Source organism: Pteropus medius, unplaced genomic scaffold, assembly GCF_902729225.1.
Source record: "Pteropus medius unplaced genomic scaffold, Ma_sr-lr_union100, whole genome shotgun sequence".
NCBI lineage: Eukaryota > Metazoa > Chordata > Mammalia > Chiroptera > Pteropodidae > Pteropus > Pteropus medius.
In genome coordinates this window covers 7,241,976-7,269,370 of record NW_024349796.1, presented here as the reverse complement: position 1 = coordinate 7,269,370, position 27,395 = coordinate 7,241,976, and the positions used below count along the sequence as shown (strand labels likewise).

Here is a 27,395-nt window from a genome sequence, read left to right as displayed (position 1 = left end):
AGATAATTAACTCCCTTCCTCCCCGCCCCATACACCACACACACACACACACACACACACACACACACACACACACACACACACACAACCTACACCAGATAGGTGGCATTTTTATAAAAGATTAAATATTCTTAGGAAAGAGATGGCAAGTTGTATCCATATTTTTAATAGGTGAGGGAAATTAAGATGAGTTCACTGAAAAAGCAAATAGGGCAAGAGAAGAACCAAAATGGCTGTGGGTCATTGTTCATTTTTTAAATGATTTTATCCCACTGGTAGGGATAACGAAGTACCTGTAGTTAACTTTTTGCCACATTTGCTTTATCTCTCTCACTTGTTTGTTCTTCTCTTCCCTTCTAAATGTTGTGTGTGTGTCCCACACAAATTTATTTTACTAAACCATTTAAATGTAAGATGCAAATATAATGACATTTTGCCCCTAAATATTCATATAATCACTATGTCATCACTTCCAAAGAGTTTAACATTACATTTTATATTCAGATTTCTCAGTTGTCCCCAAAATGTCCTTTTAAGCTTTGGGCGGGGAATAAAGGCCTTGAATCTAATAAAGTATTAGTCTCTAATCTAGGACATTCCTCCTCTTTTTTCATTCTTTCCTGCAATTGATTTTTTGAAGAATCCAGGCCAGATAGATGGCTTGCAAAATGCTCTACAGTGCAGATTTGATTGTTTGCTCATGATTCACTTCTGGTTTTTGAAAAAGAATTATAGGAAGATCTGGGTCTAGCTCCATCTTCAGCAGTTGGTAAGAACCCCCATTAATGTCCTTAAAATCGCATATTGCTGCAAGAAGTCCTACTTGTAGACTGATGCCAACAGTTTCTGTGCAGCAGGGTATTAGCTGAGACTCTGATCAGTTGAGGATAATTATTTCAATCTATATAATTTAAAAAGATATGAATTAGAAGACCTGGTTTGTCCATTTCACTTTGCCACTAAATAGCTGGATGACCTTATAAAAATCACAGAATTTCTTTCTTGAGGCCTCAGTTTTCTTACCTTAAGAGGATAGGTTCTGGTGTCTTAAGTTCCTTTCAGTTCAGGGGTCATTAATAAGCAGCCTCATTTTTGATAATAGCTTCTAGACTAAGTGGAGAAAACTTATATGTACATTATTTTGGCAGTGCTTCCCCCACCCCCCCCCGGAAGAGGTTTTATTAAATTGGTAATATATCTTAAAGTCTCTACAGCATCTTAAATAAAATCAAAGAAATCTGGCATACTATATTTCAAGGCATCTAACATATGGTGAAAGACATGCTGCCAGTTATAATTGTAAGATATCATATATTGTAAGACTATTCCAATGTCAAATGTTAAAATATGAGAAAATGTGCATCTTAGAATCAACTAAGATTTGATATTAACGGTTAGATTTAACAGGAAAATTGTGGGTTTCACAAATATATGGTAAATGTGTCTTGCATCAAATACTATGGTGGCACAATAAATCGAAAAAGATTTCTACATAGAAGTAAAGTAAATTTTTGATTACTGACCACTTAAGTTAGAAAATGATGAAAAGGATAAACATGGCGTTTTAAATCCTGAAGTAAGTAACAAAAACCACACCTCTTCTCTCATACTAGAACAGCAAGTAATGGGGCCCAAGCTAAATGTCTTCCTTGTAAACTGATTTATTCCATTGGCTCCTTTTGTTTTTATAGTGCATATAAATGCCCAGATCGTTGTCCTCCTTGTATATTAGACTCCAGAATTTTATTTTACTGTCTTGGGTAAACTGCCAAATTGCTAGAATTTTGTTTTAATAACCAGAGAAATAAATTTTTTTCCTTTCGTATTGGGAACTAATTAAAATACCCATAAATACAGAGCTAGACTTTAAATGAAATAATTGTGCATTGCAAGTTAGCATACATTGTAAGCAGCTACCGTAAAACTACTTGGGGAAAATCAGTATATCTTCATTTTCCAGAGGTCACTTCTGCTTCTTTCTGAATCCTAAACAAAAGATGCACGATCTGTTGTTGTGTCTTTGTTTTTGTGCTATCAGTCAATCAATGCTTATTAAACATCCATGAAAGTCAGAGGACTACATTAAATGCTGCTCTTTTCTTACAATATTGACTGATGCTTAAAATATTTTTGACTTTGGCTTTTGTGATGCTATTCTAATTTGTCTTCGTGACCTATTTTCTAGTCTTTTTACCAGTTTTTAACTACAAATGTCAGTTGAGGCTCTGTCTATAAGCCTTTATTTTCTTATCTCACATTTGGGGGTTCTCTACAGTGATTTCAGCTATACCCATGTCAAATTTCCAGAACCATATCTTTAGTCCTAACATTACAGCTGCTTACAGAAAATGACCAATCGCCTATCCCAATATGAGATCTTTCAAAAAATGAGTGGTCTTTTTAAAGTTATTTCTCATTACTCTGATTTCCCTGCTCAAAATATAGGAGATTTTATTCCTCTCAGCTTTGCCTGCACATCTGCTGTATCATTGGAAATAGTTTGCTCGCTAATGGTTTATTCGTTTCAGACTCTGTGCCTTTGCACATGCTGTCACCTCTGATTTTGCAGTCTTTGCCCTCTCTTCCTTCAAAGCTTAATTCAAATCTTGTATCATGTAAAGTCTTCTTTGGTTGACTTTATCTGGTTATTCATATTCTCATCACCCAGTCAGTACTTACATATGCATACTAGTCAGTACTCATATATTCAGTTGAGTTTCAAGATTATCAAAATATCTAAATCCTAGTAGTTAGCTAGATTCAGTGCAGCAAAATTCTAGTATAATAAAATAATTTAGACAGTACCTTGGAACTTACAGTAATTGATTTTAATTTTTTCTGTAAATTTATTGCTGCTGAAAAATTATTTCCATTATTTCATCTCGGAAATTATCAAAGATATCGTAGAGTCCATAAAGACAAGAAGTGGTTTTCTACAAGACTGTGTAAGAAGGTGCCTCATGTCAAATAGTTTTAACAACAACAAAAAATAGTTTTTATAACCCCCAAATTTTATTCTCCAGAAGTACCACTTTCAAGTCTTTGGGCTGTTTTCTTTTATTTGATATTATCTGTTGACTTTCTACTATGAAAGATGAGATTTTAGCCTGCTCTGTTCCCCTTCATCACACACACACACACACACACACACACACACACAATTTTCCTTTCTCCAGTAATGTAATAAAAGTTTCGGTTTTCCTCACATAAAGTTGAAAAGCAGTGTTATTCAGTAGTTCTCAAAATGTGGTCCAGGGATCCCAGAGGGCTTCCTAAGGCTCTTTTAGGGAGTCTGTAAGATCTGCAGTATTTCCATTCAGTACTAAGAGCTTATTTGCATTTTTCATTTTCATTCTTTCACAAGTGCACAATGGAGCTCTTCAGTAGCTATGTACTGTGATGATGTCATACTGATAGCTAATGAAGTGTGTGCTTGTGTATTATGTTTTCTAAAATTTTCTAAGGTAAGGCGTTCTCAGTGGATTGAATGCAGAAGCAGATAGGAGGATTCACTTCTAGTAAACCAGACATCAAAGAGATTTGCAAAAATGTAACTCACTAAATACTTTGTTTTTGAAAAGTGTTATTTTTCCTTAAAATTATTTATGTTAATACGTATTGGGGTTTTTTTTTCCAGTAGACACTGAACAAATCTGAGAACTGATTTAGTTTTGTTAGAAATAGATTCCACCATATTTTAAATTTTCACTTATTAGGAATTACTCTTGGTATCAGTATTTTAAGTGTATTACGTTGTAATTTATACTGATATTGCAAAGAACTGTTTTCATTCATACCTTTCATTTGGCATGTTGTGATTTAGGAAGTATCTATTATTTGATATTAGAGTATTAAAGCTTTCATTAGAGCTTTCATTAGCTTCAACCCAGTTTGATTTTTTTGTCCCTGTGTTCCCAGGGGAAAACAAACATATCAGGAGTTTCATCAGCATTTCATTTTTTTTTCCCCTCTTTAATTCCCCCCCACACACACACTTCCACCCCTGACCTAGGGATGTTGCCATCTCCCTTTTTTTAAGAACTGGATCTCTGAAGGTGGGACGTCTCCTGGGGCCTGGGGCCCCCAGGGCACTGGGGGCTGGCTCCACCTGGGGTGTGAACCCAGGACCTTCTGTGTGTAAAGCGGACGTGCTAACTACTACTGCTAACCACTACGCCATTTCATTGCAATTAGCATTGTCAAGCATTTGTGCTTGGGTGTTATGAGAGGTGGAAGACAGCCCGTCTAATTGACTTGATCTTGATATAGATTTATCTCACTGTCTTGTATTTTCAACATCCACACCTATACAGTGAGAATTAGCGTTCAAGTTTTTGACTGAGTCACTGCAAAATTCTCAGAGAATCAAAGAACAAACAGATATTGTGTACTAGGTCTCGTTAAGATAAGAAAGATGCTGGGATATCTCAGAAACATAACAGCTAAGTATATGGAGCAGTTTTCAAATTAGTACTAAATTAAACAAAACTTATTTAACATAATTTTTATGAAACACTTTAGAGTTTACCAAGTGATATAGCATGTATTGTTTCACTTAATCCTACTGATGTCCCGGAGTTAGACACTATCCACCTTTCAGAGGTGGCTGACTCGGGCTTTCAAATCGTAGCTGACTTGCTAAAGAATGCATAAAGGCTGGACTCAAATTTAGGTGTTCTGACTTTGATAAAAACACCACATTCCTTAAGGATTCAAAATAGTTGAGGTTCCGCTACACATGCTAAGATACTTTAGAGGATATAACATTATCTAGAATAGAGTAACTGTCTATAGTTAAATCACTAGTTGAAATAAATAAGAATTCTCATTCAGATTATAGATCATATAAACTTTGTGAGAGGTTGGACTTGAGTCTGAGTATACACTTTTGACTGAAGAAGAATTTTCTTTGTTTTAAACCAGTTAAAACCTTTGAATATACATATTTTTTACTAACATTCAGAACTACAGTTTTCTGACCAGAATAGTGGGGCTACATTCAGAACATTCAACAAATACCTAAAGTAAAGGAGTGAAGTTTTCCTTGGTTATATATAATATTAATCACTAAATGCAATATGGTAAGAATTACAGAGTTTGAGGGATTCACCTACATAATACTGATTCAAAAATTCAAATAGCAAACAGGAACAACACTAGCACACAGAACTCCCAGCCTTCAGTTAGAGTCAAGTTAATTGTCTTTTGTTAATTTTGTTATTACTTTTTCAAATTCTCCTCCTCTCTCTCCATAGGTTTGTAAAAGAATGGACTTGGTCTGTCAGAGAATGTTGAATCAGGGATTTCTAAAAGTGGAGAGGTACCATAATCTATGTCAGAAACAAGTTAAAGCACAGCTCCCAAGGTATGTTATGGCTAACAGTAACAATAATTTCCAGCTGGGGATTTTGTTCATTCGTTTCTTGATTTTATTTTTAATCTCAGTAGGAGTGTACATGTTAAATGGTTTACAAGTTTTTCGTAGCACAGGATACCAAAATCACAATAAGTGGTTTTTACTATAGTTTGCTCCCTTTCACCATTTCTATTCAACATTTTACTGGAGGTTCTAGCCAGGGCAGTTAGGCAAGAAAGTGAAATAAAAGGCACCCAGTTTGGAAAAGAAGACATAAAACTATTCACAGATGACATAATCTTGTGTAGCTCTCATCTTGTACATATGGAATACACTGATTCTTAGAGGTAATAAACGAGTTAAGCAGAGATATAGGGTACAAGATCAACATACAAAAACCAGGATACACTACCAGTAAATAATCCAAAATTGAATTTAAGAAGACAATCCCATTTATAATAGCATTGGAAAAAAAATAAAATATTTAGTAATAAATATAGTAAAAGAAGTGAAAGACTTATACACTGAAAACTACAAAACACTGTTGAAAGAAATTAAAGAAAACTTAAATGGAAAGACATTCCATGTTTATGGCTTGAGAAACTTTCTATTGTTAAGATGGCAGTATTCCCTAAATTGATCTGTACATTCAGTGTAATACCCATCAAAATCCTAGCTGTCTTTTTTACAGAAATTGACAGGCTAATCCTACTATTTCTGTGAAAATACAAAAGACTCAGAATAATAAAAAAAAAATCTTGAAAAAGAGGAGCAGAGTTGGTAGAGGACTACTACCCAATTTCAAAATTTACTACAAAGGTACAATAATCAAAACTGTGGTACTGACATAAAGACAGACATACAGTCAATGGAACAGAATTGAGTCTGGAATTACATTTTTAGTTAATTGATTTTCAACAAAGATGTCAAGATAATTCGGTGGGGAAGGAATAATGGTTTCCACAAATGATGCTGGGATAATTGGATATCTACATGCAAAAGAATGAAGCTGGTCCCCTTCCTCACACCACATACATTAACTCAAAATAGATCACAGACCTAAGTATAAATGTCAACGCTATCCTATAAACTCTTAGATGAAAACAGTACTAGGCTTCATGAACTTGGACTAGGCACTGGTTTCTTAGATATGGCACCGAAAGCACATGTAACAAAAAGTAGGCAAACTGGACTTTATCAAAACTTAAAACTTCTGTGACTCAAAGGACAACATCAAGAAAGTGAGAAGACAACCCACAGAATGGGAGAAAATATTTTCAGCTCAAATATCTAAGGGTCTTGTATCCAGATTGTATGAGGAGCTCTTACAACTCAACAATAAAAAGACAAGCCAATTTCAAATGGGGAAAGGATTTTAATAGACATTTCTCCAGAGGAGATACCACAGATCAACAGGTACACAAAAGATATTCAGCATCATTAGTCACCAGCGCTTTGCAAATCAAAACACCGTGAGTTACCACTTTACGCCAAGTAGGATGGCTAAAATAAAAAAGACAAAAATGTTGGGAGAGATGTGGATAAATTGGAACCTTCATAAGTTACTGATGGTATTCTGAAATAGTGTAGCCACTTTAGAAAACACTTCATTCCTCAAACAATTAAACATAGTGTTACCTTATGACTCAGCACTTTTACTCCAAGGTATATAACCAAGAGAAATTAAAATATAGCCACACAGAAGTAAAAACAAACCAGAAGTCCAGCAACTGATAAATGGATTATCAAAATGATGGTATTCCATATAATAGAATATTATTTGGCAATAAAAAGGAATGAAGTACTGATACATACTACAGCATGAATGAACCTTGAGAACTGTGCTAAGTCAGAGAAGACCACATACTGCATGATTCTAGTTATCTGAAATGTCCAGAGTAGGCAAATCCGTAGAAACAGAAAGTAGATCAGTGGTCACCAGAGGCTGAGGAGTGGAAGTGACTGATGATGGTTACAGGCTTGCTTTTTGTGGTAATGAAAAATGTTCTGAAATTAGATAGTGGTGATGGGTACACAACTCTGAACACACCAAAACCACTTTAAAAGTGGATTTTATTATATGTGAATTATTTCTCAGTAAAACTGTTTAAAAAGTTTAAATGAGCTAATTTTATGGGCAAAAACATAATGTCTTACCTGTATGTCCATGTGTAATTCTTTCATTTTTCTAATTTCTCTGATTCCAACAGCCATTAGGCTTGATATAGCCAAAACAAAACAAAAAAATAATATTTTTTCAAATATTTTGTCAGGGAGTACTAGTCCTTGGCAAAGATTGCTGGACATAGTGATTCATTTGTCATTACAATTAAATCATGACCCAATGGTAAATTTCTAAATTAACATGTAAATGTTAGAGTGTTTCATTAGGCATTTTGTTTGCTTAACATTTTAGTCCACAGTGCTTCTTCAGAGGTTGCTTTTTTAATTACAGGAGAGAGTCAGAAAGAAGAAACCATTCATTAGCTCGTCACGCAGACATCCTTGCTGCTGTTGAAACGAGGCTTTCACTATTAAACATGACTTTCATGAAGTATGTGGATTCCAATCTCTGTTGCTTCATCCCAGGAAAGGTAAAATAGAGTTGCATACCTAGAACAGCTGGATCACACTGTGTAAACTTCAAATTATTATAAAGTTAAAAAGGGATTTTCTGAATGTCAGAATTGTTCCTACTTGTCTAGAATGAGTTTCTATGAATGGGTTTGTTTTGTACAGTAATTGACAGAAATATGTATCATGTATGTAATCTTTAGATTTAAAATTCTAATTACGGAATATACAATAGAAGCCCTTCTGTTCTTTAGAGAAGCTTTGTTAAGAATTCATACTCAAAAAATGTTTGAGCTTTTACTCTTTGTTAAGATGCCAGAGATACAGCAGCAGTGAACAAGGCGGCACTGTCCCCGCCTTCAGGATTGTTGTAATTTGGGGGAGGTGGAGGAGGAGGGACAAGCTGGGTTTCATTTTGTTTTAGAAATGTTTCATGAGACAACTTTATATAAACTTCCAGATTTGACAAGAATAAATGACTGTATAGCAGCAGTATACTCAGAGCTAAGTAATGGTGCTGTTTAACACAGAAATAAGTATATGTGGTATATTCAACATGTTACTCATACCCTCAGTACTATATTGCTTCTTAAATTGAGTGTAAATTCTAATGAAATATGTTGATACCCTTTTATATGGAAGAGGTGGATATGGAATTAAAGGTTATTTGCAACTTAGTTGATTGATACTAGCAAAAATATCAACATGGTTAGAACTATTTAATACCTAGTAAAATTTGAATGTTCTCTTTTTGGTTATTTCTATAGATAATTAACATTAGCAATATTTTGTATGTACATTCTCTATTTTCAGTTTTCTATGGTGCTTATTTTGGGGGAGAATCCTGTTTTCATTTTATTTGAAATGTTATTTGGTACATCTCACTTTCCTCATATTAACTACAAGTGCTTTTGTAGGGTTATGAAAGAGTTAGAAACTTTAGATTCTGATTCTTAAATCCAGATTTTATCCAGATCTGATTTCTAGACCTTAACTGTTAAATTTTCCTGGGAAGGTCATTGAACCAGAATAGGTTGTCCCTGTGGCCTCATTTGTATTGCTTATCTCCTGGTTAAGAATATGAATATTTAAGAAACGTCTCACAGTTTTCATAACCTCAGAGACAGTTCAGTCAGCTGTTACTAACAAGAGTTGAGTGGTTTGGGCAGAGTCCGTATGGCCTGCAAAACCTAAGATGTTCAGTATCTGGCCTTTGCAGAAGTTGCCAGTCTTTGTTCCATTTCATCAGGATAGCGTGATTGGAGTAATGCTCTTCACTGTCTAAACAAATGAGGTCAAATGTAGTTGAGTCCCCCTGTTTTTTGGAAACTACTTGTTGACCTGTCACTTCAAATAAAAGCAAAATCAAGGTGGCAGCACTGGAGAATGTCTTAAGTTTTCAAGATGCAGTAGGTCCCCTTGGGCGTTTGCTCTGGACAGCTCCTTAACTGCAGCCTTTACCTCGCCCACAATAGAAGAGCAGTTGGAAGGGAATTTTGTACCTAACGTTATAATATAGATAGCTACCTATTCCTTTTTCTTGCCATTGCCCTCACCTTATAGTTGTGAGATACATCCTAATTCTTAGAGCACTTTCATACATTATCTTATTTCCTTTCCATCATAACCATGTAAGGTAGATGGAACAAGTATTACTATTTCACTGATAAAACAAAACAAAACTTACGTGATTTGACGAAAGCTACACTCAAGTCCTCTGATTCCTCAGCTGTAAAACTTTACTGTTTTATTCCATTTTTTCCTTAATAGAACCCATTTCTTCACAAGAACTTATCCTAAGTTTTCTCCTGCAAACCTGAACTTGACTGGACAGATAACTCAAAAATAATAATAATTTTTGTTTTCATTATCACACTTAAGTTAGCTTGGGTAATTTTGTTTCTTGTGCTGTCTTATTTACAAAAACAGGCACAGGCCAGATGGAGCCATAGCTGTCGACCCTGACCACTATATTGATATTCCATTCATCTTCCCTCCAAACTAAGAGGTTTTAGATTTTGGTTTACTCCCGTATACATTTCTCAAATCTTCTATCTGACATACAGAAGTTGAACTTTTTACAGTTCATGGTCAGTATCAGCAATTCACACATACTGAAGCACACAGGTGAGCAGAGGCCAACTAACCGTTCTTGGAGATGTAATAATGAAAAAAGACACGTATAGCCCCTGCTGTTAATTGTTACCAGTAGCCCTGGTAACCCTTTGTGCTTCTTAAACCACAGGGGTTCCTAAAAGTGAGAGTTTTCACAGTGTGAATGTTTGTGCAAACAAAGTCAAGAAGCTATATTTCCCTGGCCAAACTTAAAACCTACATATTAGGTATTATTGGTTTGTTTTGACATTTTGAGGAGAAAAACATGGTGGTGGGACATCTTTTAAATTTTTTTTTTTGTAAATTTTTGTTTTGATACAATTTCACATTTAATGCAAAAATTACAAGAATAGTACAAGGAACTGCTATATATCTTTTATCCAGATCTAGCTATTATTTACTTTTTGTCCCACTTTTGTTCTCTCTACATATGTGTGGGGTTTTTTTAACTATTTGAAAATAGGTGTGGTATTGTGACCCTTTGTTCTTAAATATTTCAGTGTATTCCCTGAGAACTAGGACATTGCCTTACTTAAACCACGGTATGGACATCAAACTCAGGAAATTTAACATTGATAAAATTATCTAATATCAGTAATCCATATTCAAATATCATCAGTATCCCAAATACTCTTACCAACTATTCTTATTCTCAGTCCAGAACCCAGTCTGGGATCACACATGGACTTTTTCATCTTCTCTAATGTGGAATAGTTCCCTACACTCTGTGTTTCTTGATCTCGATTTTCAAGAGAATAGGTCAGTTATTTTGAAAAATATCCCTTAATATGAGTTTATCTGTTGTTTCCAGATGTTGTATATTTGTGTCCTTTAAAATTGATTTTAATGTGAAGACTTTCTTAAAAATCAAATTGATCTATTCTCATATTGACTTTTTAGATCCCTCCCCTTTTATCCTCCCTTCACCCTGCCAGCCATCTTGGCGAACTGGGGAGTTCTGATAACCTTTTGTGTGCTCCATTCTTAAACATAAGCAGAGAATAGAGAATCACTAGACCAATAGGAAACACAGAATAAAACAAACGGGGAAAACACCTTTGAGAAAACCATACAAAGGTATAACATAAAAAGAAACTGTATTCTAAGTGAAATACGAAAAGATACAGTCAAACACATGCCATATAAAGGAATATTCAGGAAATTTTAAATGCACTTGAATTTCTCAAACATGGAAGAAAAAAATTTTAAATAAAAGGAGTGGAAAGAAAAGTTACGGAAATCTCAAGTAGAACAAAAGACAAAGGTGGAAAACGAGGAAAAATTGAGAATATATGAGGTTCAATATTCTAGTAGGTGGTTTGTTTGCTGAACAGTAGATTAAACAAGATAGAAATTCTCTCTCACCCACAATAGTCCAAAGACTTAAATGATGTCCCTAGTGTATCATTTATTACTGTGCAAATTTAAATACAAGCCTGCTAGAGTGAAATGCATGTGTTAAAAATGTGATAGTTCACCATATTTGGTTTCTACCATATGTTTTTAAAACTTAAAAATATTTTTTATAACTTATCACCTCCAGCTTAGGTAGGATTCAACATGTGGAATATTATTTGAAAGTTGTAGAAATAGCCTCTCATACTATTCTGCAAAATTTTATGTTTTTCTATCAGGACTCAGCAGATTGAGTAACGAAGAGAAGGTAGATTACAAGATTGTTCCAGAGTTGGGTACTGGCTAGATAAATACCATAAGGGGAATGAGTGGGATTTGAGGTGGTTTGAGATACTTTGGTGACAGATAGTTTTGTTGATTAACCTACAATTTTTGGAAGGCAAAGGCCCATTGGAATAGATGTTTCCCAGACTGGATGTTGTCAGAAATATGGGTTATTGTCTTCAGGTCCGTGCCAAAGCCATGGGAAGTATTTAGGGATAACCTCCCAGGGACTCAGGCTGAGGGCAGAAATGCCTAAGGAAGTTTCAGTTACTGTTCCAGCAAGAGAATTAGGAACCAGAATCGTCAGAATTTTGTTTCTTCCCTTGTATGTTATGCCTTGTGTTTTCCCACTGCAGTTATTATGAAATGAAAAAGGATCTCTTGCTACCCTTTGTGATAGCCAGGAAGTGGGATTTGAGGAGACCTCATTCCGGTCCGTAGCAAGTCTTAGCGAAACAAAACTTCAAGGGATAGAGCAAGGGATGCAGTGTAAGAGAAAAGTAGGTCAGGTTTTGGGAGGCGTATTCGGGCTAGAGTGAAGTGGGTTTGGAGAATTAGTAGAATATGGGTTTGGGTAATTCCCCTCCCCCTGCTAACATCCAGGATTTAATTTCTTAGTTTAGTCCTCTGGTTTCTTTAGTAATTTGTGTCCCTTCTTTGCATCACTTATTTTCACACATTTCTCCCCAGTTACACCGTGATTCCCCTCAGGATAGGAGCTATATTTTATTCATCTTGATTTCTTAGTCCCAGCACAGTACCTGGTACTTAATAAATGCAAGTATGAAACATAAAACACAACAAGGCTGAAGTGTTACAGATGGTAATGTTATCAGTGACCAGCACATCAGTTAAATTGCCCTACAGGTCTTTACAGAAGCTTTAAACAAGCAGTCACTTCTCTCTCTGTTTAGCTATTTTTTTTTTTAATTGAAAGTGCTAATGAGAGCTCATTATTTTAGGTTATTGATGAGATTTATCGTGTGTTGAGATATGTCAATTCTACCAGAGCCCCTCAGCGAGCTCATGAAGTACTTCAAGAGTTAAGGGATATTTCCTCCATGGCAATGGAATACTTTGATGAAAAGATTGTTCCAATTCTAAAGAGGAAATTACCAGGATCAGATGTGTCTGGAAGACTCATGGGCTCTCCTCCAGGTATCTCTTATTTATATGTTCAGTTTATCTTAACATTCATACATAGTTTTATAACTTGCTTTTTTCCCCATTTAACCATATATCCTGAACTTTTCTATGTCTGTAAATATGTATCTGCAACATCATTTTTAACAACAAATTGGGTTATAGCGTTAAGCATATTTGTCTCTAGTTTTCAATATTTAAACTACGCTCTGAATAACAACCTGGTAGCTAAATCTTTGTACATATTCATAACTACTGACTTAAAATATATTTATTAGAGTAGAATTGCTGATTGAAAAAGCTATATATATGTTTTTTGATGTTTCTAGTTAATATGCATTATCCTAAAACAGATTTAAATATACCAGATAAAACCAAAAAAAAGTCTTCATGGAACTATCCAGTTACTTTTTCAGCCCCCAGTGTATCTGGCTGTTACATTCAAAGACAGGGTACATAAGGCTATTTTGAACACTGTCACTTCTTCTGTGGTAGCTATTCTGCAAAAGTAAATCGGGTCCTAGTGCCGTTATCTACTGAAAGACTAAATCATTCAATATCCTCAACCCTTGCAAATATTTTAAATCGGGAAAAAATTTTTAGTAAACTGTCTTTTGTGTGGATTAGTTAGCTCCCTGGAGTCCTCAGTGGGGTAACTGAGTGCCTCTCTGTGAGTCAATAATAAAGCCTATGGCATCTCAGCATTAATATATTATCTATTGAGTATCTATTGAGCACTGTACTATGTCCAGTGGAGACTTAAAAAAAGTGTAATATGTGGTGTCTGCTCTCAAGGATCTTACTATTTCCAGAGACATATACAGATTCAGAGTTCCATTATCATAGGCGAGAGAAATATTTTAAAGGAGTATCCATTTAAATGCCAACTGAGTAGCAGAGACAGAATCTTAAGAAGATCATTGTTCACTGTTCTGATTAAGACTTCACTAGAGGTAAGAACTGATCTGAGTCTTGATGCATTAGTGGAAGTTGGATAAAGTTAAGCAGAGAGAGAAGGAAGAATGCATCCGTCAAGGAAAATAATTCTGGTTATTTAGATGTACAAAGAGAAAATTAGTATGATAAGTTTAGGGTATGAAGAGGTCCATCTGGTCTTTTTAGAAAACCTTCAGTAGATAAAGTTTTTTAAAAAAGTAGGTTATTGGTTTAAAATAATTATTTTTATGCCCGTATTACATTCTGTTATTCCTAAAACAGAATAGTTCCAAAGCCTTCCTACACCATGTCAGAAATTCTTTACAATAATCACAGATGATGTAAGCCACTCGTTGATGACATCCCTATTGTTTAGCTAAAATTGAAGCCTTTGCATATAACCAGGTGCAGAGAGAACTTAAGAACATGATACATCTGTGCTTCTAATTTGAATTTTTATGTTTGCTTATGTGAAATTAGATAGAAAATCATTATATTCTATTTTACCACTTGTATCTTCTTAGTAGATCCTAAAATGTTTTATAATGTTTTAAATCCAAGTTTATAACATTAAATGTCCTCCTCCATTTGCTGGCAGTCTCCACAATGCCACATGAACATGAGAATCAGAATTCAGACTCATTTATAGTTAAAACCAGGTGTCTGATTAATCCATTCGACCATATAAATTGCAAAGAAGAAATCATCAGAAGTGTTATTATAAAGATATTCCATTTCAAAATAAGTTTTATTAATGAAGTATTACTCATAGCGAGACATTTTAAGTTAACTGACCATCTACTATTTCTCCACAGTTCCAGGACCTTCTGCAGCCCTGACAACAATGCAGCTCTTCTCCAAGCAAAACCCTTCAAGACAAGAGGTTACCAAACTCCAGCAGCAGGTTAAGACAAATGGTGCTGGTGTGACTGTTCTCAGGCGTGAAATTTCTGAGCTTCGCACCAAAGTGCAAGAACAGCAGAAACAGCTTCAAGACCAGGACCAGAAACTGCTAGAGCAGACCCAGATCATAGGGGAACAGAATGCACGGTTGGCAGAGCTGGAACGCAAACTGCGAGAAGTAATGGACAGCGCAGTAGGGAACCCTTCAGGGTCTGGGCAGAATGAAGAGTCTCCTCGGAAACGAAAAAAGGCAGCAGAAGCCATAGACTCTCTTAGGAAATCTAAACGTCTCCGGAATAGAAAGTAAATTGGAATGTGCTTCTAGCTCCAGAGGAAGATCTGGCTTCATAGCTTGAGCAGTTGTGCATATCAGGACACTGAGAGCAACATGACGTCCCTTAGGCTTCTAGGCTTTCAGAAAACTTCAACTTGAACTCTCATGACTGGGACATTCTTTTCCCGCTTCTCCTGGTTGAACTGATGCACAGAATCTTTTTACTTTGCAATAGATTTGTACTAACCAGACCTGTTCTATCATGTTTTGAGGAGTTAATTTTTTTTTCTGTGCAGATAATGTTTAAAGTAAGTTTATTTGTTTCTGCATATATGCACATTACATAAGGATCTTAAACCAGTCTTGACAGACTAGAAGTTAAGTTTAATACAGAAAATGTCCTGTTCACTTGAAAGAAAAGACCTACTTTTTAAATGGACAGTATCTTGTTTAAAAAAAAAAAAAGTTGACTTTTTGTTATAAGTGACCTTTGTCTGGAATGTCTGAAAAGTAGTAAATGCTTTTTGGTATTGAAGTAATGGGTAACTAAAACGGACTTCCATAGTATTGACTGTAGAAGGGGCCTCTACAGTATTGACTATATATTTTTATAAACTACTGGCAAGGGATTTATCCAGTTGTTATATCACGTTTTCAGTTCTCTTTTGGGGCCATGTCCTACATTTGCATGGATGGATGCATGCATTGCCTAGGCAACTCACTTAAAAAGCTCTTGCACTGGTATTGATCTTGAACCTCTATATACTTCTCCACTTTTTTAGATCAGCATCTTAGTTTACTTAAGCACTTAACATCTTCCACAACAGCTGGCCTCCGGGGGGGAATCTGTGAGTCCATTTGTCCTCCAGTTTTACAGGAACAAGAGAGCGTTAAAGCCCTTTGCTTTCTCTCTTCTCTGCAGGGTTCAGGTACGCTGGCGAAGGCAGAACACCAAATCCCAAAGCTCTTCCTATCCATATCAGACCTCTGGTAATAGTACTATTTCCTTACTCACCACTGTGTGTGCTCATTGATCAAATGTGATTACCAGTGGTATGAGTAAGGGACCCAACCTGTGGGATGCAGTTTTGCCACTGAAAGAAAGTTCATTGAAGAAAACTGTACTCTGAAAAAGTATTTTGATCATTTCATTTCTGGGGAATGACCCGAGGGAAGCTTTTTAATATTAATTTCACGCTTTCCTTATCTTATAAGTTTATACAAAAGCTTTAATTTCGTTTGCACTCCTGTTTTGAGCTCATAACTGGAAAAGCATGTCTTGCACTGTTCAACCTTCTAAGTGGTCACTTTAATGACCTCCAAATTATGTACAGTGGTTATTTGCCCCAGTTGTATATTTTTGAGACATTCAGCTATTACTATTCTAGTTTTATTTTAATGTACTAAATTATGTCATTATTATTTGACTGTTAGATTCTTTGAAACAGCTGTTGCCTTGGGCTTCAGTTATTTAAAATAAATTTAGGTGTAATATAGAAAACTGTCCCTTTCCAGGTGGGAGTTTGATACCTGCATAAAACCTAAGGTTTTGGTAAGTACCTTAGTTGAGTAAAAGCACAAGGTTACCATCTTTTTTATCCGTCCAACATGACATGGTTCTGCATCCTTTAGATTAACCTCACCAAATGAAACTTTTTCTTATCCATTTTTAATACTGTCCTTAGATTTCGATCGGTTCTCTGTCTACCTTTGAAACTCCATTTACAATGTAGTATGTTTTCAATGAAAAACCATAAAATAACGTCCAAGTGTTTCATGGTTTGTTGGGAAGGTAATTTTAAAATAAACAATTTCCAAAAAATATTTGTCAGCCAAGGTCATCCATAAAAGTCCCTGTCTGGAACTCATTTTCTCAGCAGGTCTCATTTATTGTAACCATAGGATTTAGCCATATTACCATACTTTGGAGGAGGCCTACTGGAATACTCATGGCCTTTAAGTCTGCTTTCCTGGTAATAGGAAGACTTTTTTAAGCAACAAAGTACATGTTTACAGGTTTGCAAAGTATGATCCTTATGCATCAAAGGGATATAATCTCAGATGATTAATAGTTGTTAATGAATATTTAAAGTTGCCTAGATTTCTTTATAAACTACATCTAGATCCCCTAAATGTATCTATAGTTAACAAGTATATTTGGCTTTCACAATAAGCATTCACACTATGAAAAGGTAGATTTTGTTGAGAATCCAAATTTCTATGGTATACATTTGTAATCACCTGTCCATAAGGTTAATGAGTTGCTCTTGTTAATGCATGAATGTTCCATAACAGTAGGAGAATAAAGCACTACAGTTTTGTTGTTTATTTTAAGTCTTAAACCTTACTTAGACTGTCTAGCTAAAACATGCTAGGATATTGCCTTGACCGATTTGATAGCTGTTACACTTGCTTTTGGATAACATAATAAATAGTATTTAAGGTTCAACAAATCACAAATTATTTTGATCAGTAAAACTGACACGTGTTACAGGAAAATTGTAAATTAGCCTCCTGAGAGAACCATCATGCCCTGGATCATACATCAGTAATACAAACGCTATAATGTTAATATTGTGTTGTCCTAGAACAACATTTCATAAAGTATTGTCACCTTCCTTGGCTGATTTTCGGAGGAGATGCCTCTATTTTAATGGGTCATCCCACTTTTATAAATTGATGCTACAACACTACAGACATAGATACACAGTGTGAAAAGGCATATATTAGAAGACTGCCCCCACCCCCTCCCCAACAGGATCCTCTGCTTATCTCCAACATGGACCTGGCTTGGTGTTCACATATTCTGAAGTATGAATTATTTCAGAACATGAGATTATAAAAGCTTTTTTCAAGCTCCTCTTGCTGTACAGAGCCTGGAAATAATGGGGCAAACAAATGTATTCAGAGTAATCGTGATGTTTTAAAAACTGTTGGGGTGCCATCAGGTCTAAAGCCACAGGTTTTGGAAGCAACTTCTTTTTGTAAAACATGTTTTTTGGAGTACTGAACTTTACAGGGGCTTGCCTTAATCTCTAGTAGTTTCAAAATGTATGCGCTGTTATTCTACTTGTTAAAATGTTAAAATATTCTATGTAGCCCCAAAGGTGGGTAAAACAGAGTATAAGTAATGCCTAAATAAATAAGCTAAAAGGTGTCACTACAGCTGGATTTTTGAGAGAAAATGGACATAGGAACATAGGCTATGAGTCATAAAAAGAATGGCACCTTAAGATTGCACTATTTTATGCATTATTTTATATGCCACTTCATCGCCTGCACTTTATCTCCAAAGAAACGATGTATGGTGTCCCAGCTGTTCCTTTTTATTAGTAAACTTTTCCTAAGACAGGGCACTTAATCCTATTTTACTATACTGAAATAGTTTCTTAGATGTGGATTCCTTCTTTGAGTTCTCTATTTCCTTAGCCATAATATTTTCTAGGATCTAGGAACTCCTTATCTTGTCAATTTCCAGCAGTATATGATTTTTATTTAATGTAAAATCTCATACTTGGTGATCAGCACATTCTTATATCCTGCTCTAGCAATGAGTACCCACCTGCTAACACTTCTCAAACCCTCTACAAATACCATATGCTGTAAGTAAGATTTGAAGCCAGGAATAAAAGGCATTCTGGAAGGAAACATCCTGTATAATGCAGTCTCTTGGACATGGCTGTTTCTAATATTAAATTTGATATGCCATCCAATTCTATGACTTCAGATCTATCTATATTCGTTTAACTAGTCCACAAAAGGTTACTGAGTTAAAACTACTTAATAACAAACTTATATAGTCTACCATTCTGAGGTGAACTATTTTTAAAAATACTAAAGTAATTACGAAATGAAACTAGCAATTGGTTGCTGCCTAACACGATCTTATTTTTAATAGCAGTCAGTAATGTACATTCATGATAAATATGATAGGCTTAAGTAATGTTGGCCTTTGCCAGTGTCCTGTGAATCTTTGTTGAATTTCTGAAATCAAAAAGTAAATCCAAGTTTTCCCTGATGTGTCTGAAGAGAATCATGGGATTTAGAAGCATATCGGTAATCTATTAGGTCCACTGCCAAAGTATACTGATCCATATTCAAAGCTATACCAAAAGTTTAGAGTGTTTAAAATTCCTTATGTGGTACCATGTCTGTTTACTTATGCTCATGAGCAACAATAAATTACCAGTTTACCTTCTGGAATTTTCATTGTTATAACCTAATTCAATTATTGGAAAGTGAGAAACATCTCCCGGTCACACAACAGGGTACGTAAATAAATGTGTTGTTACCAGTGCTACTTGTTCTCTTTGTATTTCATGCACAAAAGGTTATGGAGCTCAGCTTCTAACAAATGCCATATGAGTAGCTACCGCCCCAGGAAGCACTAGAGTGTGTCTTAACTTATGTTACGTGAGTCCTCACAGCCACTTTATGAAGCAGGTTTTGCTCTATGTAGGGAAGTTGAACTTGGGTTAAGCAACACGTCCTTGATGTTACACAAGTTAAGTGCCTACGTGCAGTTTGAACCCAGACCTACCTTCCTCCAAAGCTGCTGTACTTCCTGCTATACTATATTACATTCTAAAACAGCTGGGAGCTATGAAACTCTACATTAATTCTAAACTTAGTAAAAAATATATATAGAGATACGAACATTCCATACATCCACTAAAAGCAATCAATGCCAAAATCTCTAATGTTAAGAGTAACATAACTTAAAAATCAGGAAAAGGCTAGGCTTGGAGGAGGCAACTTTTGCCCTAGTTTTTTGGCAACAGGTTCACCCTGGGCATACAGGTAGAAGACATTGTGAAAGCTTCTGGAACCTGTAATCGTGAGCAGGAGGCAGTCCCAGCAGATATGGTCCGAGATCAGGTCCATAGTCGCTTTACCATAATGCTGCCAGCTAACACAAAAGCTGTGACCATCAATTCCTCTGCCTTTTCAAAATCCCTTCAAGCTCCAAAACGACATATTCAGAATTTCAATGAAATAAAGTCATACAAAACAATTTCACCTCTGTTCCATAAAGATACATCGGTGACAGGGAATTGCTGAAAACAAAATTCTTGGAAGAGCGAACTTTTTTGATATGTGTTTTACCCACTTTTGTCGACAACTTAGATGTTCAGAAAAGAGGTCCCAAATGACTATGCTGAAGGGTGAGGGCGATAGCAGCAGTATCAGTTCTCCCAGCACCATCCCTTCATTCCAGTCATCCAGGTATCACAAAAATGGAAAAATGAAGGCTGCTGCTGTATCCCCTCTCTGCAGAAGGTAGATAAGGATGGAAATCTCTATTTCTATATCCTTCAGGTGGTTCATTTACCACAAAATAAATTCACACTCTTATAGAAACCAAGGATCTTTGACAATATTATTGCTTTTCTTTAAATGATGTCTCCTATATTTACGAACTTCCCTGTGTTAATTCCTGAAACAATTCCTAAAGATGATTCTTTTGTCCAGAAAAAAAAGTGTCTCAATTTGCTAGTATACATTCCTCTGGTTTTGGTGAGTCATTTCCTCAAATCAAAATTATAGGAAATTGTGAGGAGAAAAATACTGGAATGGCAGATGTTTGAGCAGAAAGTACAAATTATGACCGAAGAAGAAATAAAAATGAAGAACGAACTTCACTAAATAAATTCTGGTCATGGAAATACAATCAATTAAATAGGTTCCAAATTTCTCAACTTTTACATTTCCTTTCAATTTTCCCCTTTTCGGATTGCACAAAAGTCAGTTTCTAATTGCAATCTGAAGCAGCAGTGGAAATAGTAAAAGTGGCTCCAGCAACTCAAAACCTAAGGTGTGTCCTTCTTTCTTAAGACTAAGGGAAAACCTGAGCCTTCACAAAGCAAAGCAAAAGAATATTTGGTGGGGAAGAAAAGGAAGGGAGGGCTAAAATGCTTGCTCTTCCTTTGGTGGGTTGGCATAATCTTATAAGAAAGTGCTTCAGCTCTTTTGAGAATCAGTTTCTAGAACCTTAGGTGCTGCCATGGTAGCTGCCTTCCATTCCCAAAGCAGCTGTGAAATGCAGCTTGTGTCATCTTTGTAAGAGGACAATAAAGGGATGAATGTCAAGGTGTTAAACCACGGTGCCCAGCATATAGTTTAGCAAGTAATAAATAATAAATAGTGGTGATACATAGATATATTCATATGACGTTAAGGACATAGAAATACAGATCATATGTATAAGACACATTGACTGCATGTGTTTTCTTTAGGCTCTGCTTTAAATACACACACACACGCACACACACATCTGTGCAAATTGTTTTCTGTGCTTTGAAAATTCTGTGCTTTTTAAGAACAGAAACCAATTTGTGTACTCTTACAGGTTTCCAGCTTCCTGAAGAAATTTATTTTCAATCAGTCTTAGTGTTGGCATCTCTCAGAATATTCTAGAACAAAAAGAGAACTTGGAGATGATTTAAGGTAATACTTTTTCATACCTGGGGTAACTGTGATTTGCACAGGCCACCTGCCTTGATAATGGCAACTCAGGGTCACTTAGATCTCTCCCAAGATTCACAGGACTTTTCTTCATTCTGCCCTAAACTGCCTCTTGGAGGGTCACAGGACAGAAACCAGGCTTGAACTGCTCATCCTTCTCCACCTTGCTCTGAGAGGTCCGACAGAAGGAAAGGGGACCTTGAGCTACACCTGGTAGACTGAAGACAGGGGCCTCTTCAGAACTCCCTGCACCTTGACACACATGTGTCAAGCACATTAAGTTATGAGTTCAAGACCCTCCCCACTGAACAGATTCCAGAGCAATTCCATTGAACCTGTGGATCAATTTGAGAGTACTGCCATCTTACAATATTAAATCTTTCAATCCATGAACATGGAATGTCTTTCCATTTATTTAGGTCTTCCTAAACCTCCTTCAACAACATTTTATAGTTTTCAGAGTATAAGTTTCACACTTCTTTTACTAACTTAATTCCTAAGTATTTTATTCTTTTTGATGCTATCGTACATGAAATTGTTATTTAATTTTTAGATTGTTCATTGCTAGGAGAGAAACACGATTGATTTTTGTAGGTTGATCTTGATTCCTCCAGCCTTGCTAAACTCATTCATTTGTCCTAATTTTCTTTTTAGTGGGTTCTTCAGGATTTTGATATACAAGATCATGTGATCTGTGGATGAGATAGTTTAACCTTTTTCTCACTGATCTGGATATCTTTTATTTCATTTGCTTACCTAACTGCTCTGGTTAAACCCTCTTAAAATTCACATGGACTCCCAAGAGACCCCCCAAAAGCCAAAGACAATCTTGAAAAGAAGAACAAAGCTGGAGGACTCACACTTTCTGATTTCAAATCTTGCTACAAAGTTACAGTAATCAGATCAGTGTGATACTGGCATAAAGACAGACACATGGAACGCAGCAGAGAGTCCAGATATAAACTCTTGCATATATGGTCAATAATTCTTGACAAGGGTGCTGAGAGCATTCAATGAGGAAAACAGTCTTTTCAACAAAAGGTGCCAGGAAACTAGATATCCACATGTAAAAGAACAAAATTGGGTCCTTTCCTAAGACCGTATACAAACATTAACTCGAAATAGATCCATGACCTAAATTTAAGACCTAAAACTATAAGACTCCTAGGAGAAAACATAGGGCGAAATCTTCATGACTTTGCATTTGGCAATGATTTCTTGGATAAGACATCAAAGGCACAAGTAACAAAAGACAAAACAGACAAATTGGACTTTATGAAAATGAAAAAATTTTGTGGATCAAGAGTTAAAAGAGAAAAAGGCCACCCACAGAATGGGAGTAAATATTTGCAAGTCATGTATCTTATAAAGGATTAATAACTAGAACATATGCAAATTTGGCAAATTTCTTTCTATTTTTGACTTTTAATTTTTTCCTACTGTGGTCAGAAAACATACTTGGCATGATTACAATCTTTAAGTTTTTTTCAGGTTTGTTTTATGGCTGAAAATGTGGTTTATCAATGTTCGTGTGTACTTGAGAAGAATGTGTGTTGTGCTGTTTTTGTGTAGAATGCGCTATAGCTATTTTTCAGGTCTAATGGGTTTACAGTGTTTTCAAGTTTTCTATTGCCTTGTGGATCATCTGTGTAGTTGTTCAGTTCATTATTGGAAGTGGGGTACTGAAGTCTCCAGCAATTACTGCTGAATTGTCTTTCTGTCTCTTCTGTTCTATCAGTTTTGCTTTATGTATTTTGGGGCTCTGTTCTTAGGTGCATATCCTATTGGATTAACCCTTTTATCATTGTAAAACATCCCTCTTTATCTCTAGTAACATTTTTTATTTGTTTGTTTGAAAGTCTGTTGTGTCTTATATTAGTAAAACTACTCCAACTTTCTTATGGGCACTGCTTGCATGACATACCTTGTCCCGTTATTTTATTTTCAAGTTATTTGTATCTCTGAATCTGAAGTGTATCAATAGTTACCATATGGTTTGATGTTATTATTATTTTTTAATTAATTAATTTTTATGGTGACATTGGTTATTTTTTTATCTTGTCTCAATCTCTGCCTTTTGATTGAATTGTTTAATCTACTTATATTTTGTTATTATTGATATAGATTTACATTTGCTATTTTACTTTTATTTTCAATATGACTCATGTATTTTCTCCCCTTTATTCCTTTGCATTAAGTGAATATTTTCTTCTGTAAAATTTTAATTCCTTTTATGATTTTTTTTTTTTACTATATAAACGTTCTGTTATGTTCACAGTGGTTGTCCTAGGACTTACCATATATGTGTTAATTTAGAATATTTCAAATTTATTCTAAATTTATTCTAGATTTATTTCCTTTCCCTCTGTTTTGTGCTATTATTGTTAAACATATTACACCTATATATTACGAATCTAAAATACACTGTTATAATTCTTTATATAATTTGATGCCTGATAAAGAGACTGAAAGAAGAAAAAGTATACGCAGAGTTTGTTACACTAGCTCTCTTATTTAATGTTTCTAATGAAGTTCTCTTCATTTGTTCCTGTGGATTTGAGTTACCATCTGATGTCATGTCCTTACTCCAAGGTAGCTTTGTTCCCATCACATCTTTTGTGCTGTTATTGTCAAATATTTTACATTTCTACATGCTATAGGCCCAACAATGCAAATTCTCATCACAAGAAAAAAGTTTTGTAACTATATATGTGACAGATGTCAACTAGACTTATTTTGCAATGTATACAAATTATTGTTGTATACCTGAAACTACTATCATTATGCCAATTATACTTCAATTAAAAAAGAAAAATTTTTGTATATTGATTTTCCATCTAGCAACCTAGCTAAATTCTTATTTTATCCTAATAACTCAATTCAAATGGTTTTTCTATATTGATATTGCCATTAGATACTAAATTGTATCAAACCTTTTTTCTGCTTCATTTGAGATGAACATATAATTTCCTCCCTTAATATGCTTTTCTATCAATCTTGCATTTCAGTTAAGTTGAGAGGCAGCCAGGAAAAGGGCATCATTTCCTAGCTTTCATGGTAGAATCAGAGAGACTGAACCTCACAGAGACAGAGAGGCCCTGCCTTCTACGTGGTGCTTGAACAGGTAAGACTGGATTATACCTTTACAGGAAGTGTCTAAATTGATGGGCTCAAGGACTAACCCACAGAATCCTATACAACCAACCCCTCAGGGATGAGGAAAACAGCTGAGAGACATCATCCCTTCAAACAAGTGAAGTCCAGAAGCTTTGAGAAGGCTGTGGCTGAAAGGGACTTGGAGTTTGAGGGAGACAGGACCACTGTGTATGATGCCCCCCAACTGGTCAGCACCAGATACACTGAGACAAGCAAAGCAGAAGATGGGACAGAAGAGGTGTAGTGTTGTCCCCACCACACTGTCAGCTTTAGTTACAGACAAATATGGGAACTGTTCCATCAATTTGTTGTGCCGGTTTTCTACTTAATAACACATTTTAAAACAAGAAAAGATAGTTCTTGGCAATTAACTACTGACTGGAAGAGTTGTCTTTTATTTGGTGTCAAGGACAAGATGACAAAGTTATTGTTATGATTAAGGTTTGTTTGAAGTGAATAAAGAATGTCTTCTGTAATTACTCTTCTATGCATTAAAGTTGGCAAAGCTACCCACAGGCTACTACCTTTCATACCATTATTAGATCTCAACTGTGTCATCATCAAAACAATCTTAAAAATGAATTGCCCATTCAAAAATAAATGGAAAATGAAAACTCTACATGGAAGGACACTTTGATTTCAGAAATCTGATCTGAAAAGTACCTCATCCAAAACTTCCTAATGTCATCAGAAACTACTGGGACTCACCGCGGCTTTCACAGCAGACTGGATAGTGTCTTTCTAGAACTGGTATGACTGCCTGAAGACAAATCACCTGGCAAGAGTAAGAAAAAGATATGAAAGCTAAATAACACATTAAGAACATGTTTAAAAAGTACAAAATAAATAAACATACCTATGTGTAATTAAAATATTTGTCAATCCCCACAACAATGCTGGAGCCAATTTTTTTCCCTTTTCTTTAGAATGTCAAAATTCACATTCCATTCGAATATGAGGCAAAAAAAAAAAAGGGTTAAATGAAAACATTCCCTCCCAGCCTTTCCCTGCGACTCCCACTTACTGTCCTATACTGTAATCATCTCTTGGATGTCTTTCTAAACATATTTTATGCATATCCAAGGAAACATATTATACACTCCCCCACACCTGGTGTTTTGCATATATTAGTACATCTTGGAGATCAATTTATATTAACAAAGAACTTCCTCTTTCTTTTGACTGGTAGTTAATTGTATGGTTAATTGGCCCGCCATATCCATGGGTTCTGTATGCATTCAACCGAGGATTAAAAATATGTGGAAAAAAAGTTATACTTTTGCTGATGTGTACTAAGTAGTTAGGTCTCCCCATGGTCTGTGTCTGTACTGACTCAACATGTACAGACTTATTTTTCTTGTCATAATTCTCTAAGCATTGCAGTATAACAACTATTTACATAGCATTATATTAGGAATTATAAGCAACCTGGGGATGAGTATTCAGGAGGATATGCATGGTTTATATGCAATACTATGCCATTTTATATAAGAAACTTGAGCATCCAGTGTCTTAGGAGGTCTGAAACTAATCTTTCACAGACACTGAGGGGTAATAAATACCATAACTTTTTGGTTTGTTTTTAGTTTAGTGAGGTTTTCTTCTACTGGTATGACTCTTGAAAAGATATGAACTTAAAATAAAAACTAGTACAATATATTATTATCTCATGAAATTAACAATTTAATATTGTCACATGTCCAAGCGATATTTGAATTAAAAAATCTCCTGTCAATTTTTAAAAATACTTTGACCTTTTGAATCAGAATCAAAATAAGGTCAATACACTGCAATTGGTTGATATGTCATGTAAGCTTTTAACCTGTTTCCCCTCTTTTTTCCCTTTGTATTTTATTAAAGAATCTATAGTTTCCCACAGTCAGGATCTTGCTGATTGCATCTCTGTGATGTAGTTTAACATTCTCCCCTGACCTATTTTCTATACATTTGCAGTTGGATCTAGGAGCTTGATCAGATATGGGTGTGTGTGTGCGCGTGTGTGTGCGCGCGCGCGCGCGCGTGTGTGTGTGTGTGTGTGCGCGCGCGCGCGCGCAGTGTTTTTTTATCACGGGGCACATCACGTTCGGTTTTCTTCCATTTTGTAATCTTAGTCAAAGTTTCTTTTTTAATGGAGAAGTGGTAACTAATTTTGAAACAAAACGTCCCCTCTCAGGAAGAGGTTGTGGTTCAGACGACTTCTGTGACGGACGGAAGGTAGAGAAGCATCCGTAAGGGAAATGGTCACACTAGAATCATTCGGGCAAAACAACTAGTTCCTTATCAATTCTCCCTCATTAGTGTTTTCTTTTTTCTTAAACAGCTTTAACCGCCACACACTCGCATTTTTTCCTGAGGTATTATTTCCATGAGGTAGTCAAAAAATAGCTCAGCGAATTATTTGCTTTTCAAAACTAAAACGTGGGCCGGCGACCACTTACTAACGACCAAGGATCCCGGTGACCAGGCTCCAGCCTTCCCGGAAGCGCTAAAGCGGAGCCTTATTTAACTTGAGACCTTTCCTTCCTTTTCCACCTTTTCCCGGGCTCGCGTGCGGACCCCGGGCAGGATGGGCCTGAGGGAGCGGGACTCGCAGGAACTCGGCTTCCCAGTCGGCGAACGAGTCACAGCACTCAGAACGCCGCGTCACCAGCGGCGGAACGCCAGGCCCGCGCGCGGACCCCGGAGGGGCTCGCACCCAGGAGCGGATGGACTCGCACCCAAGGCCCGCGGCGGCCCGCGGGGTCTTGCCCCTAGCCGGCCGGGGGCGGGTCCGTGGGCGGGGCCCGGGACAGG

General features: G+C 36.0%; 2 long non-coding RNA genes across 2 annotated transcripts; both read right to left on the bottom strand.

Annotated features, from left to right (window-relative positions):
• Window positions 1-145: 145 nt before the first annotated feature.
• LOC120619146 (uncharacterized) lies at window positions 146-7,585 on the bottom strand. Its single transcript, XR_005657379.1, has 3 exons — window positions 7,514-7,585; window positions 1,024-1,110; window positions 146-901 (listed from the first exon to the last, which is right to left on the bottom strand). It is a non-coding gene; the product is annotated as an uncharacterized LOC120619146 (long non-coding RNA).
• Window positions 7,586-9,266: 1,681 nt separating this feature from the next.
• Window positions 9,267-27,364, bottom strand: LOC120619144 (uncharacterized). The gene is made up of 3 exons (XR_005657376.1): window positions 27,041-27,364; window positions 25,311-25,377; window positions 9,267-20,252 (listed from the first exon to the last, which is right to left on the bottom strand). It is a non-coding gene; the product is annotated as an uncharacterized LOC120619144 (long non-coding RNA).
• Window positions 27,365-27,395: the final 31 nt, after the last annotated feature.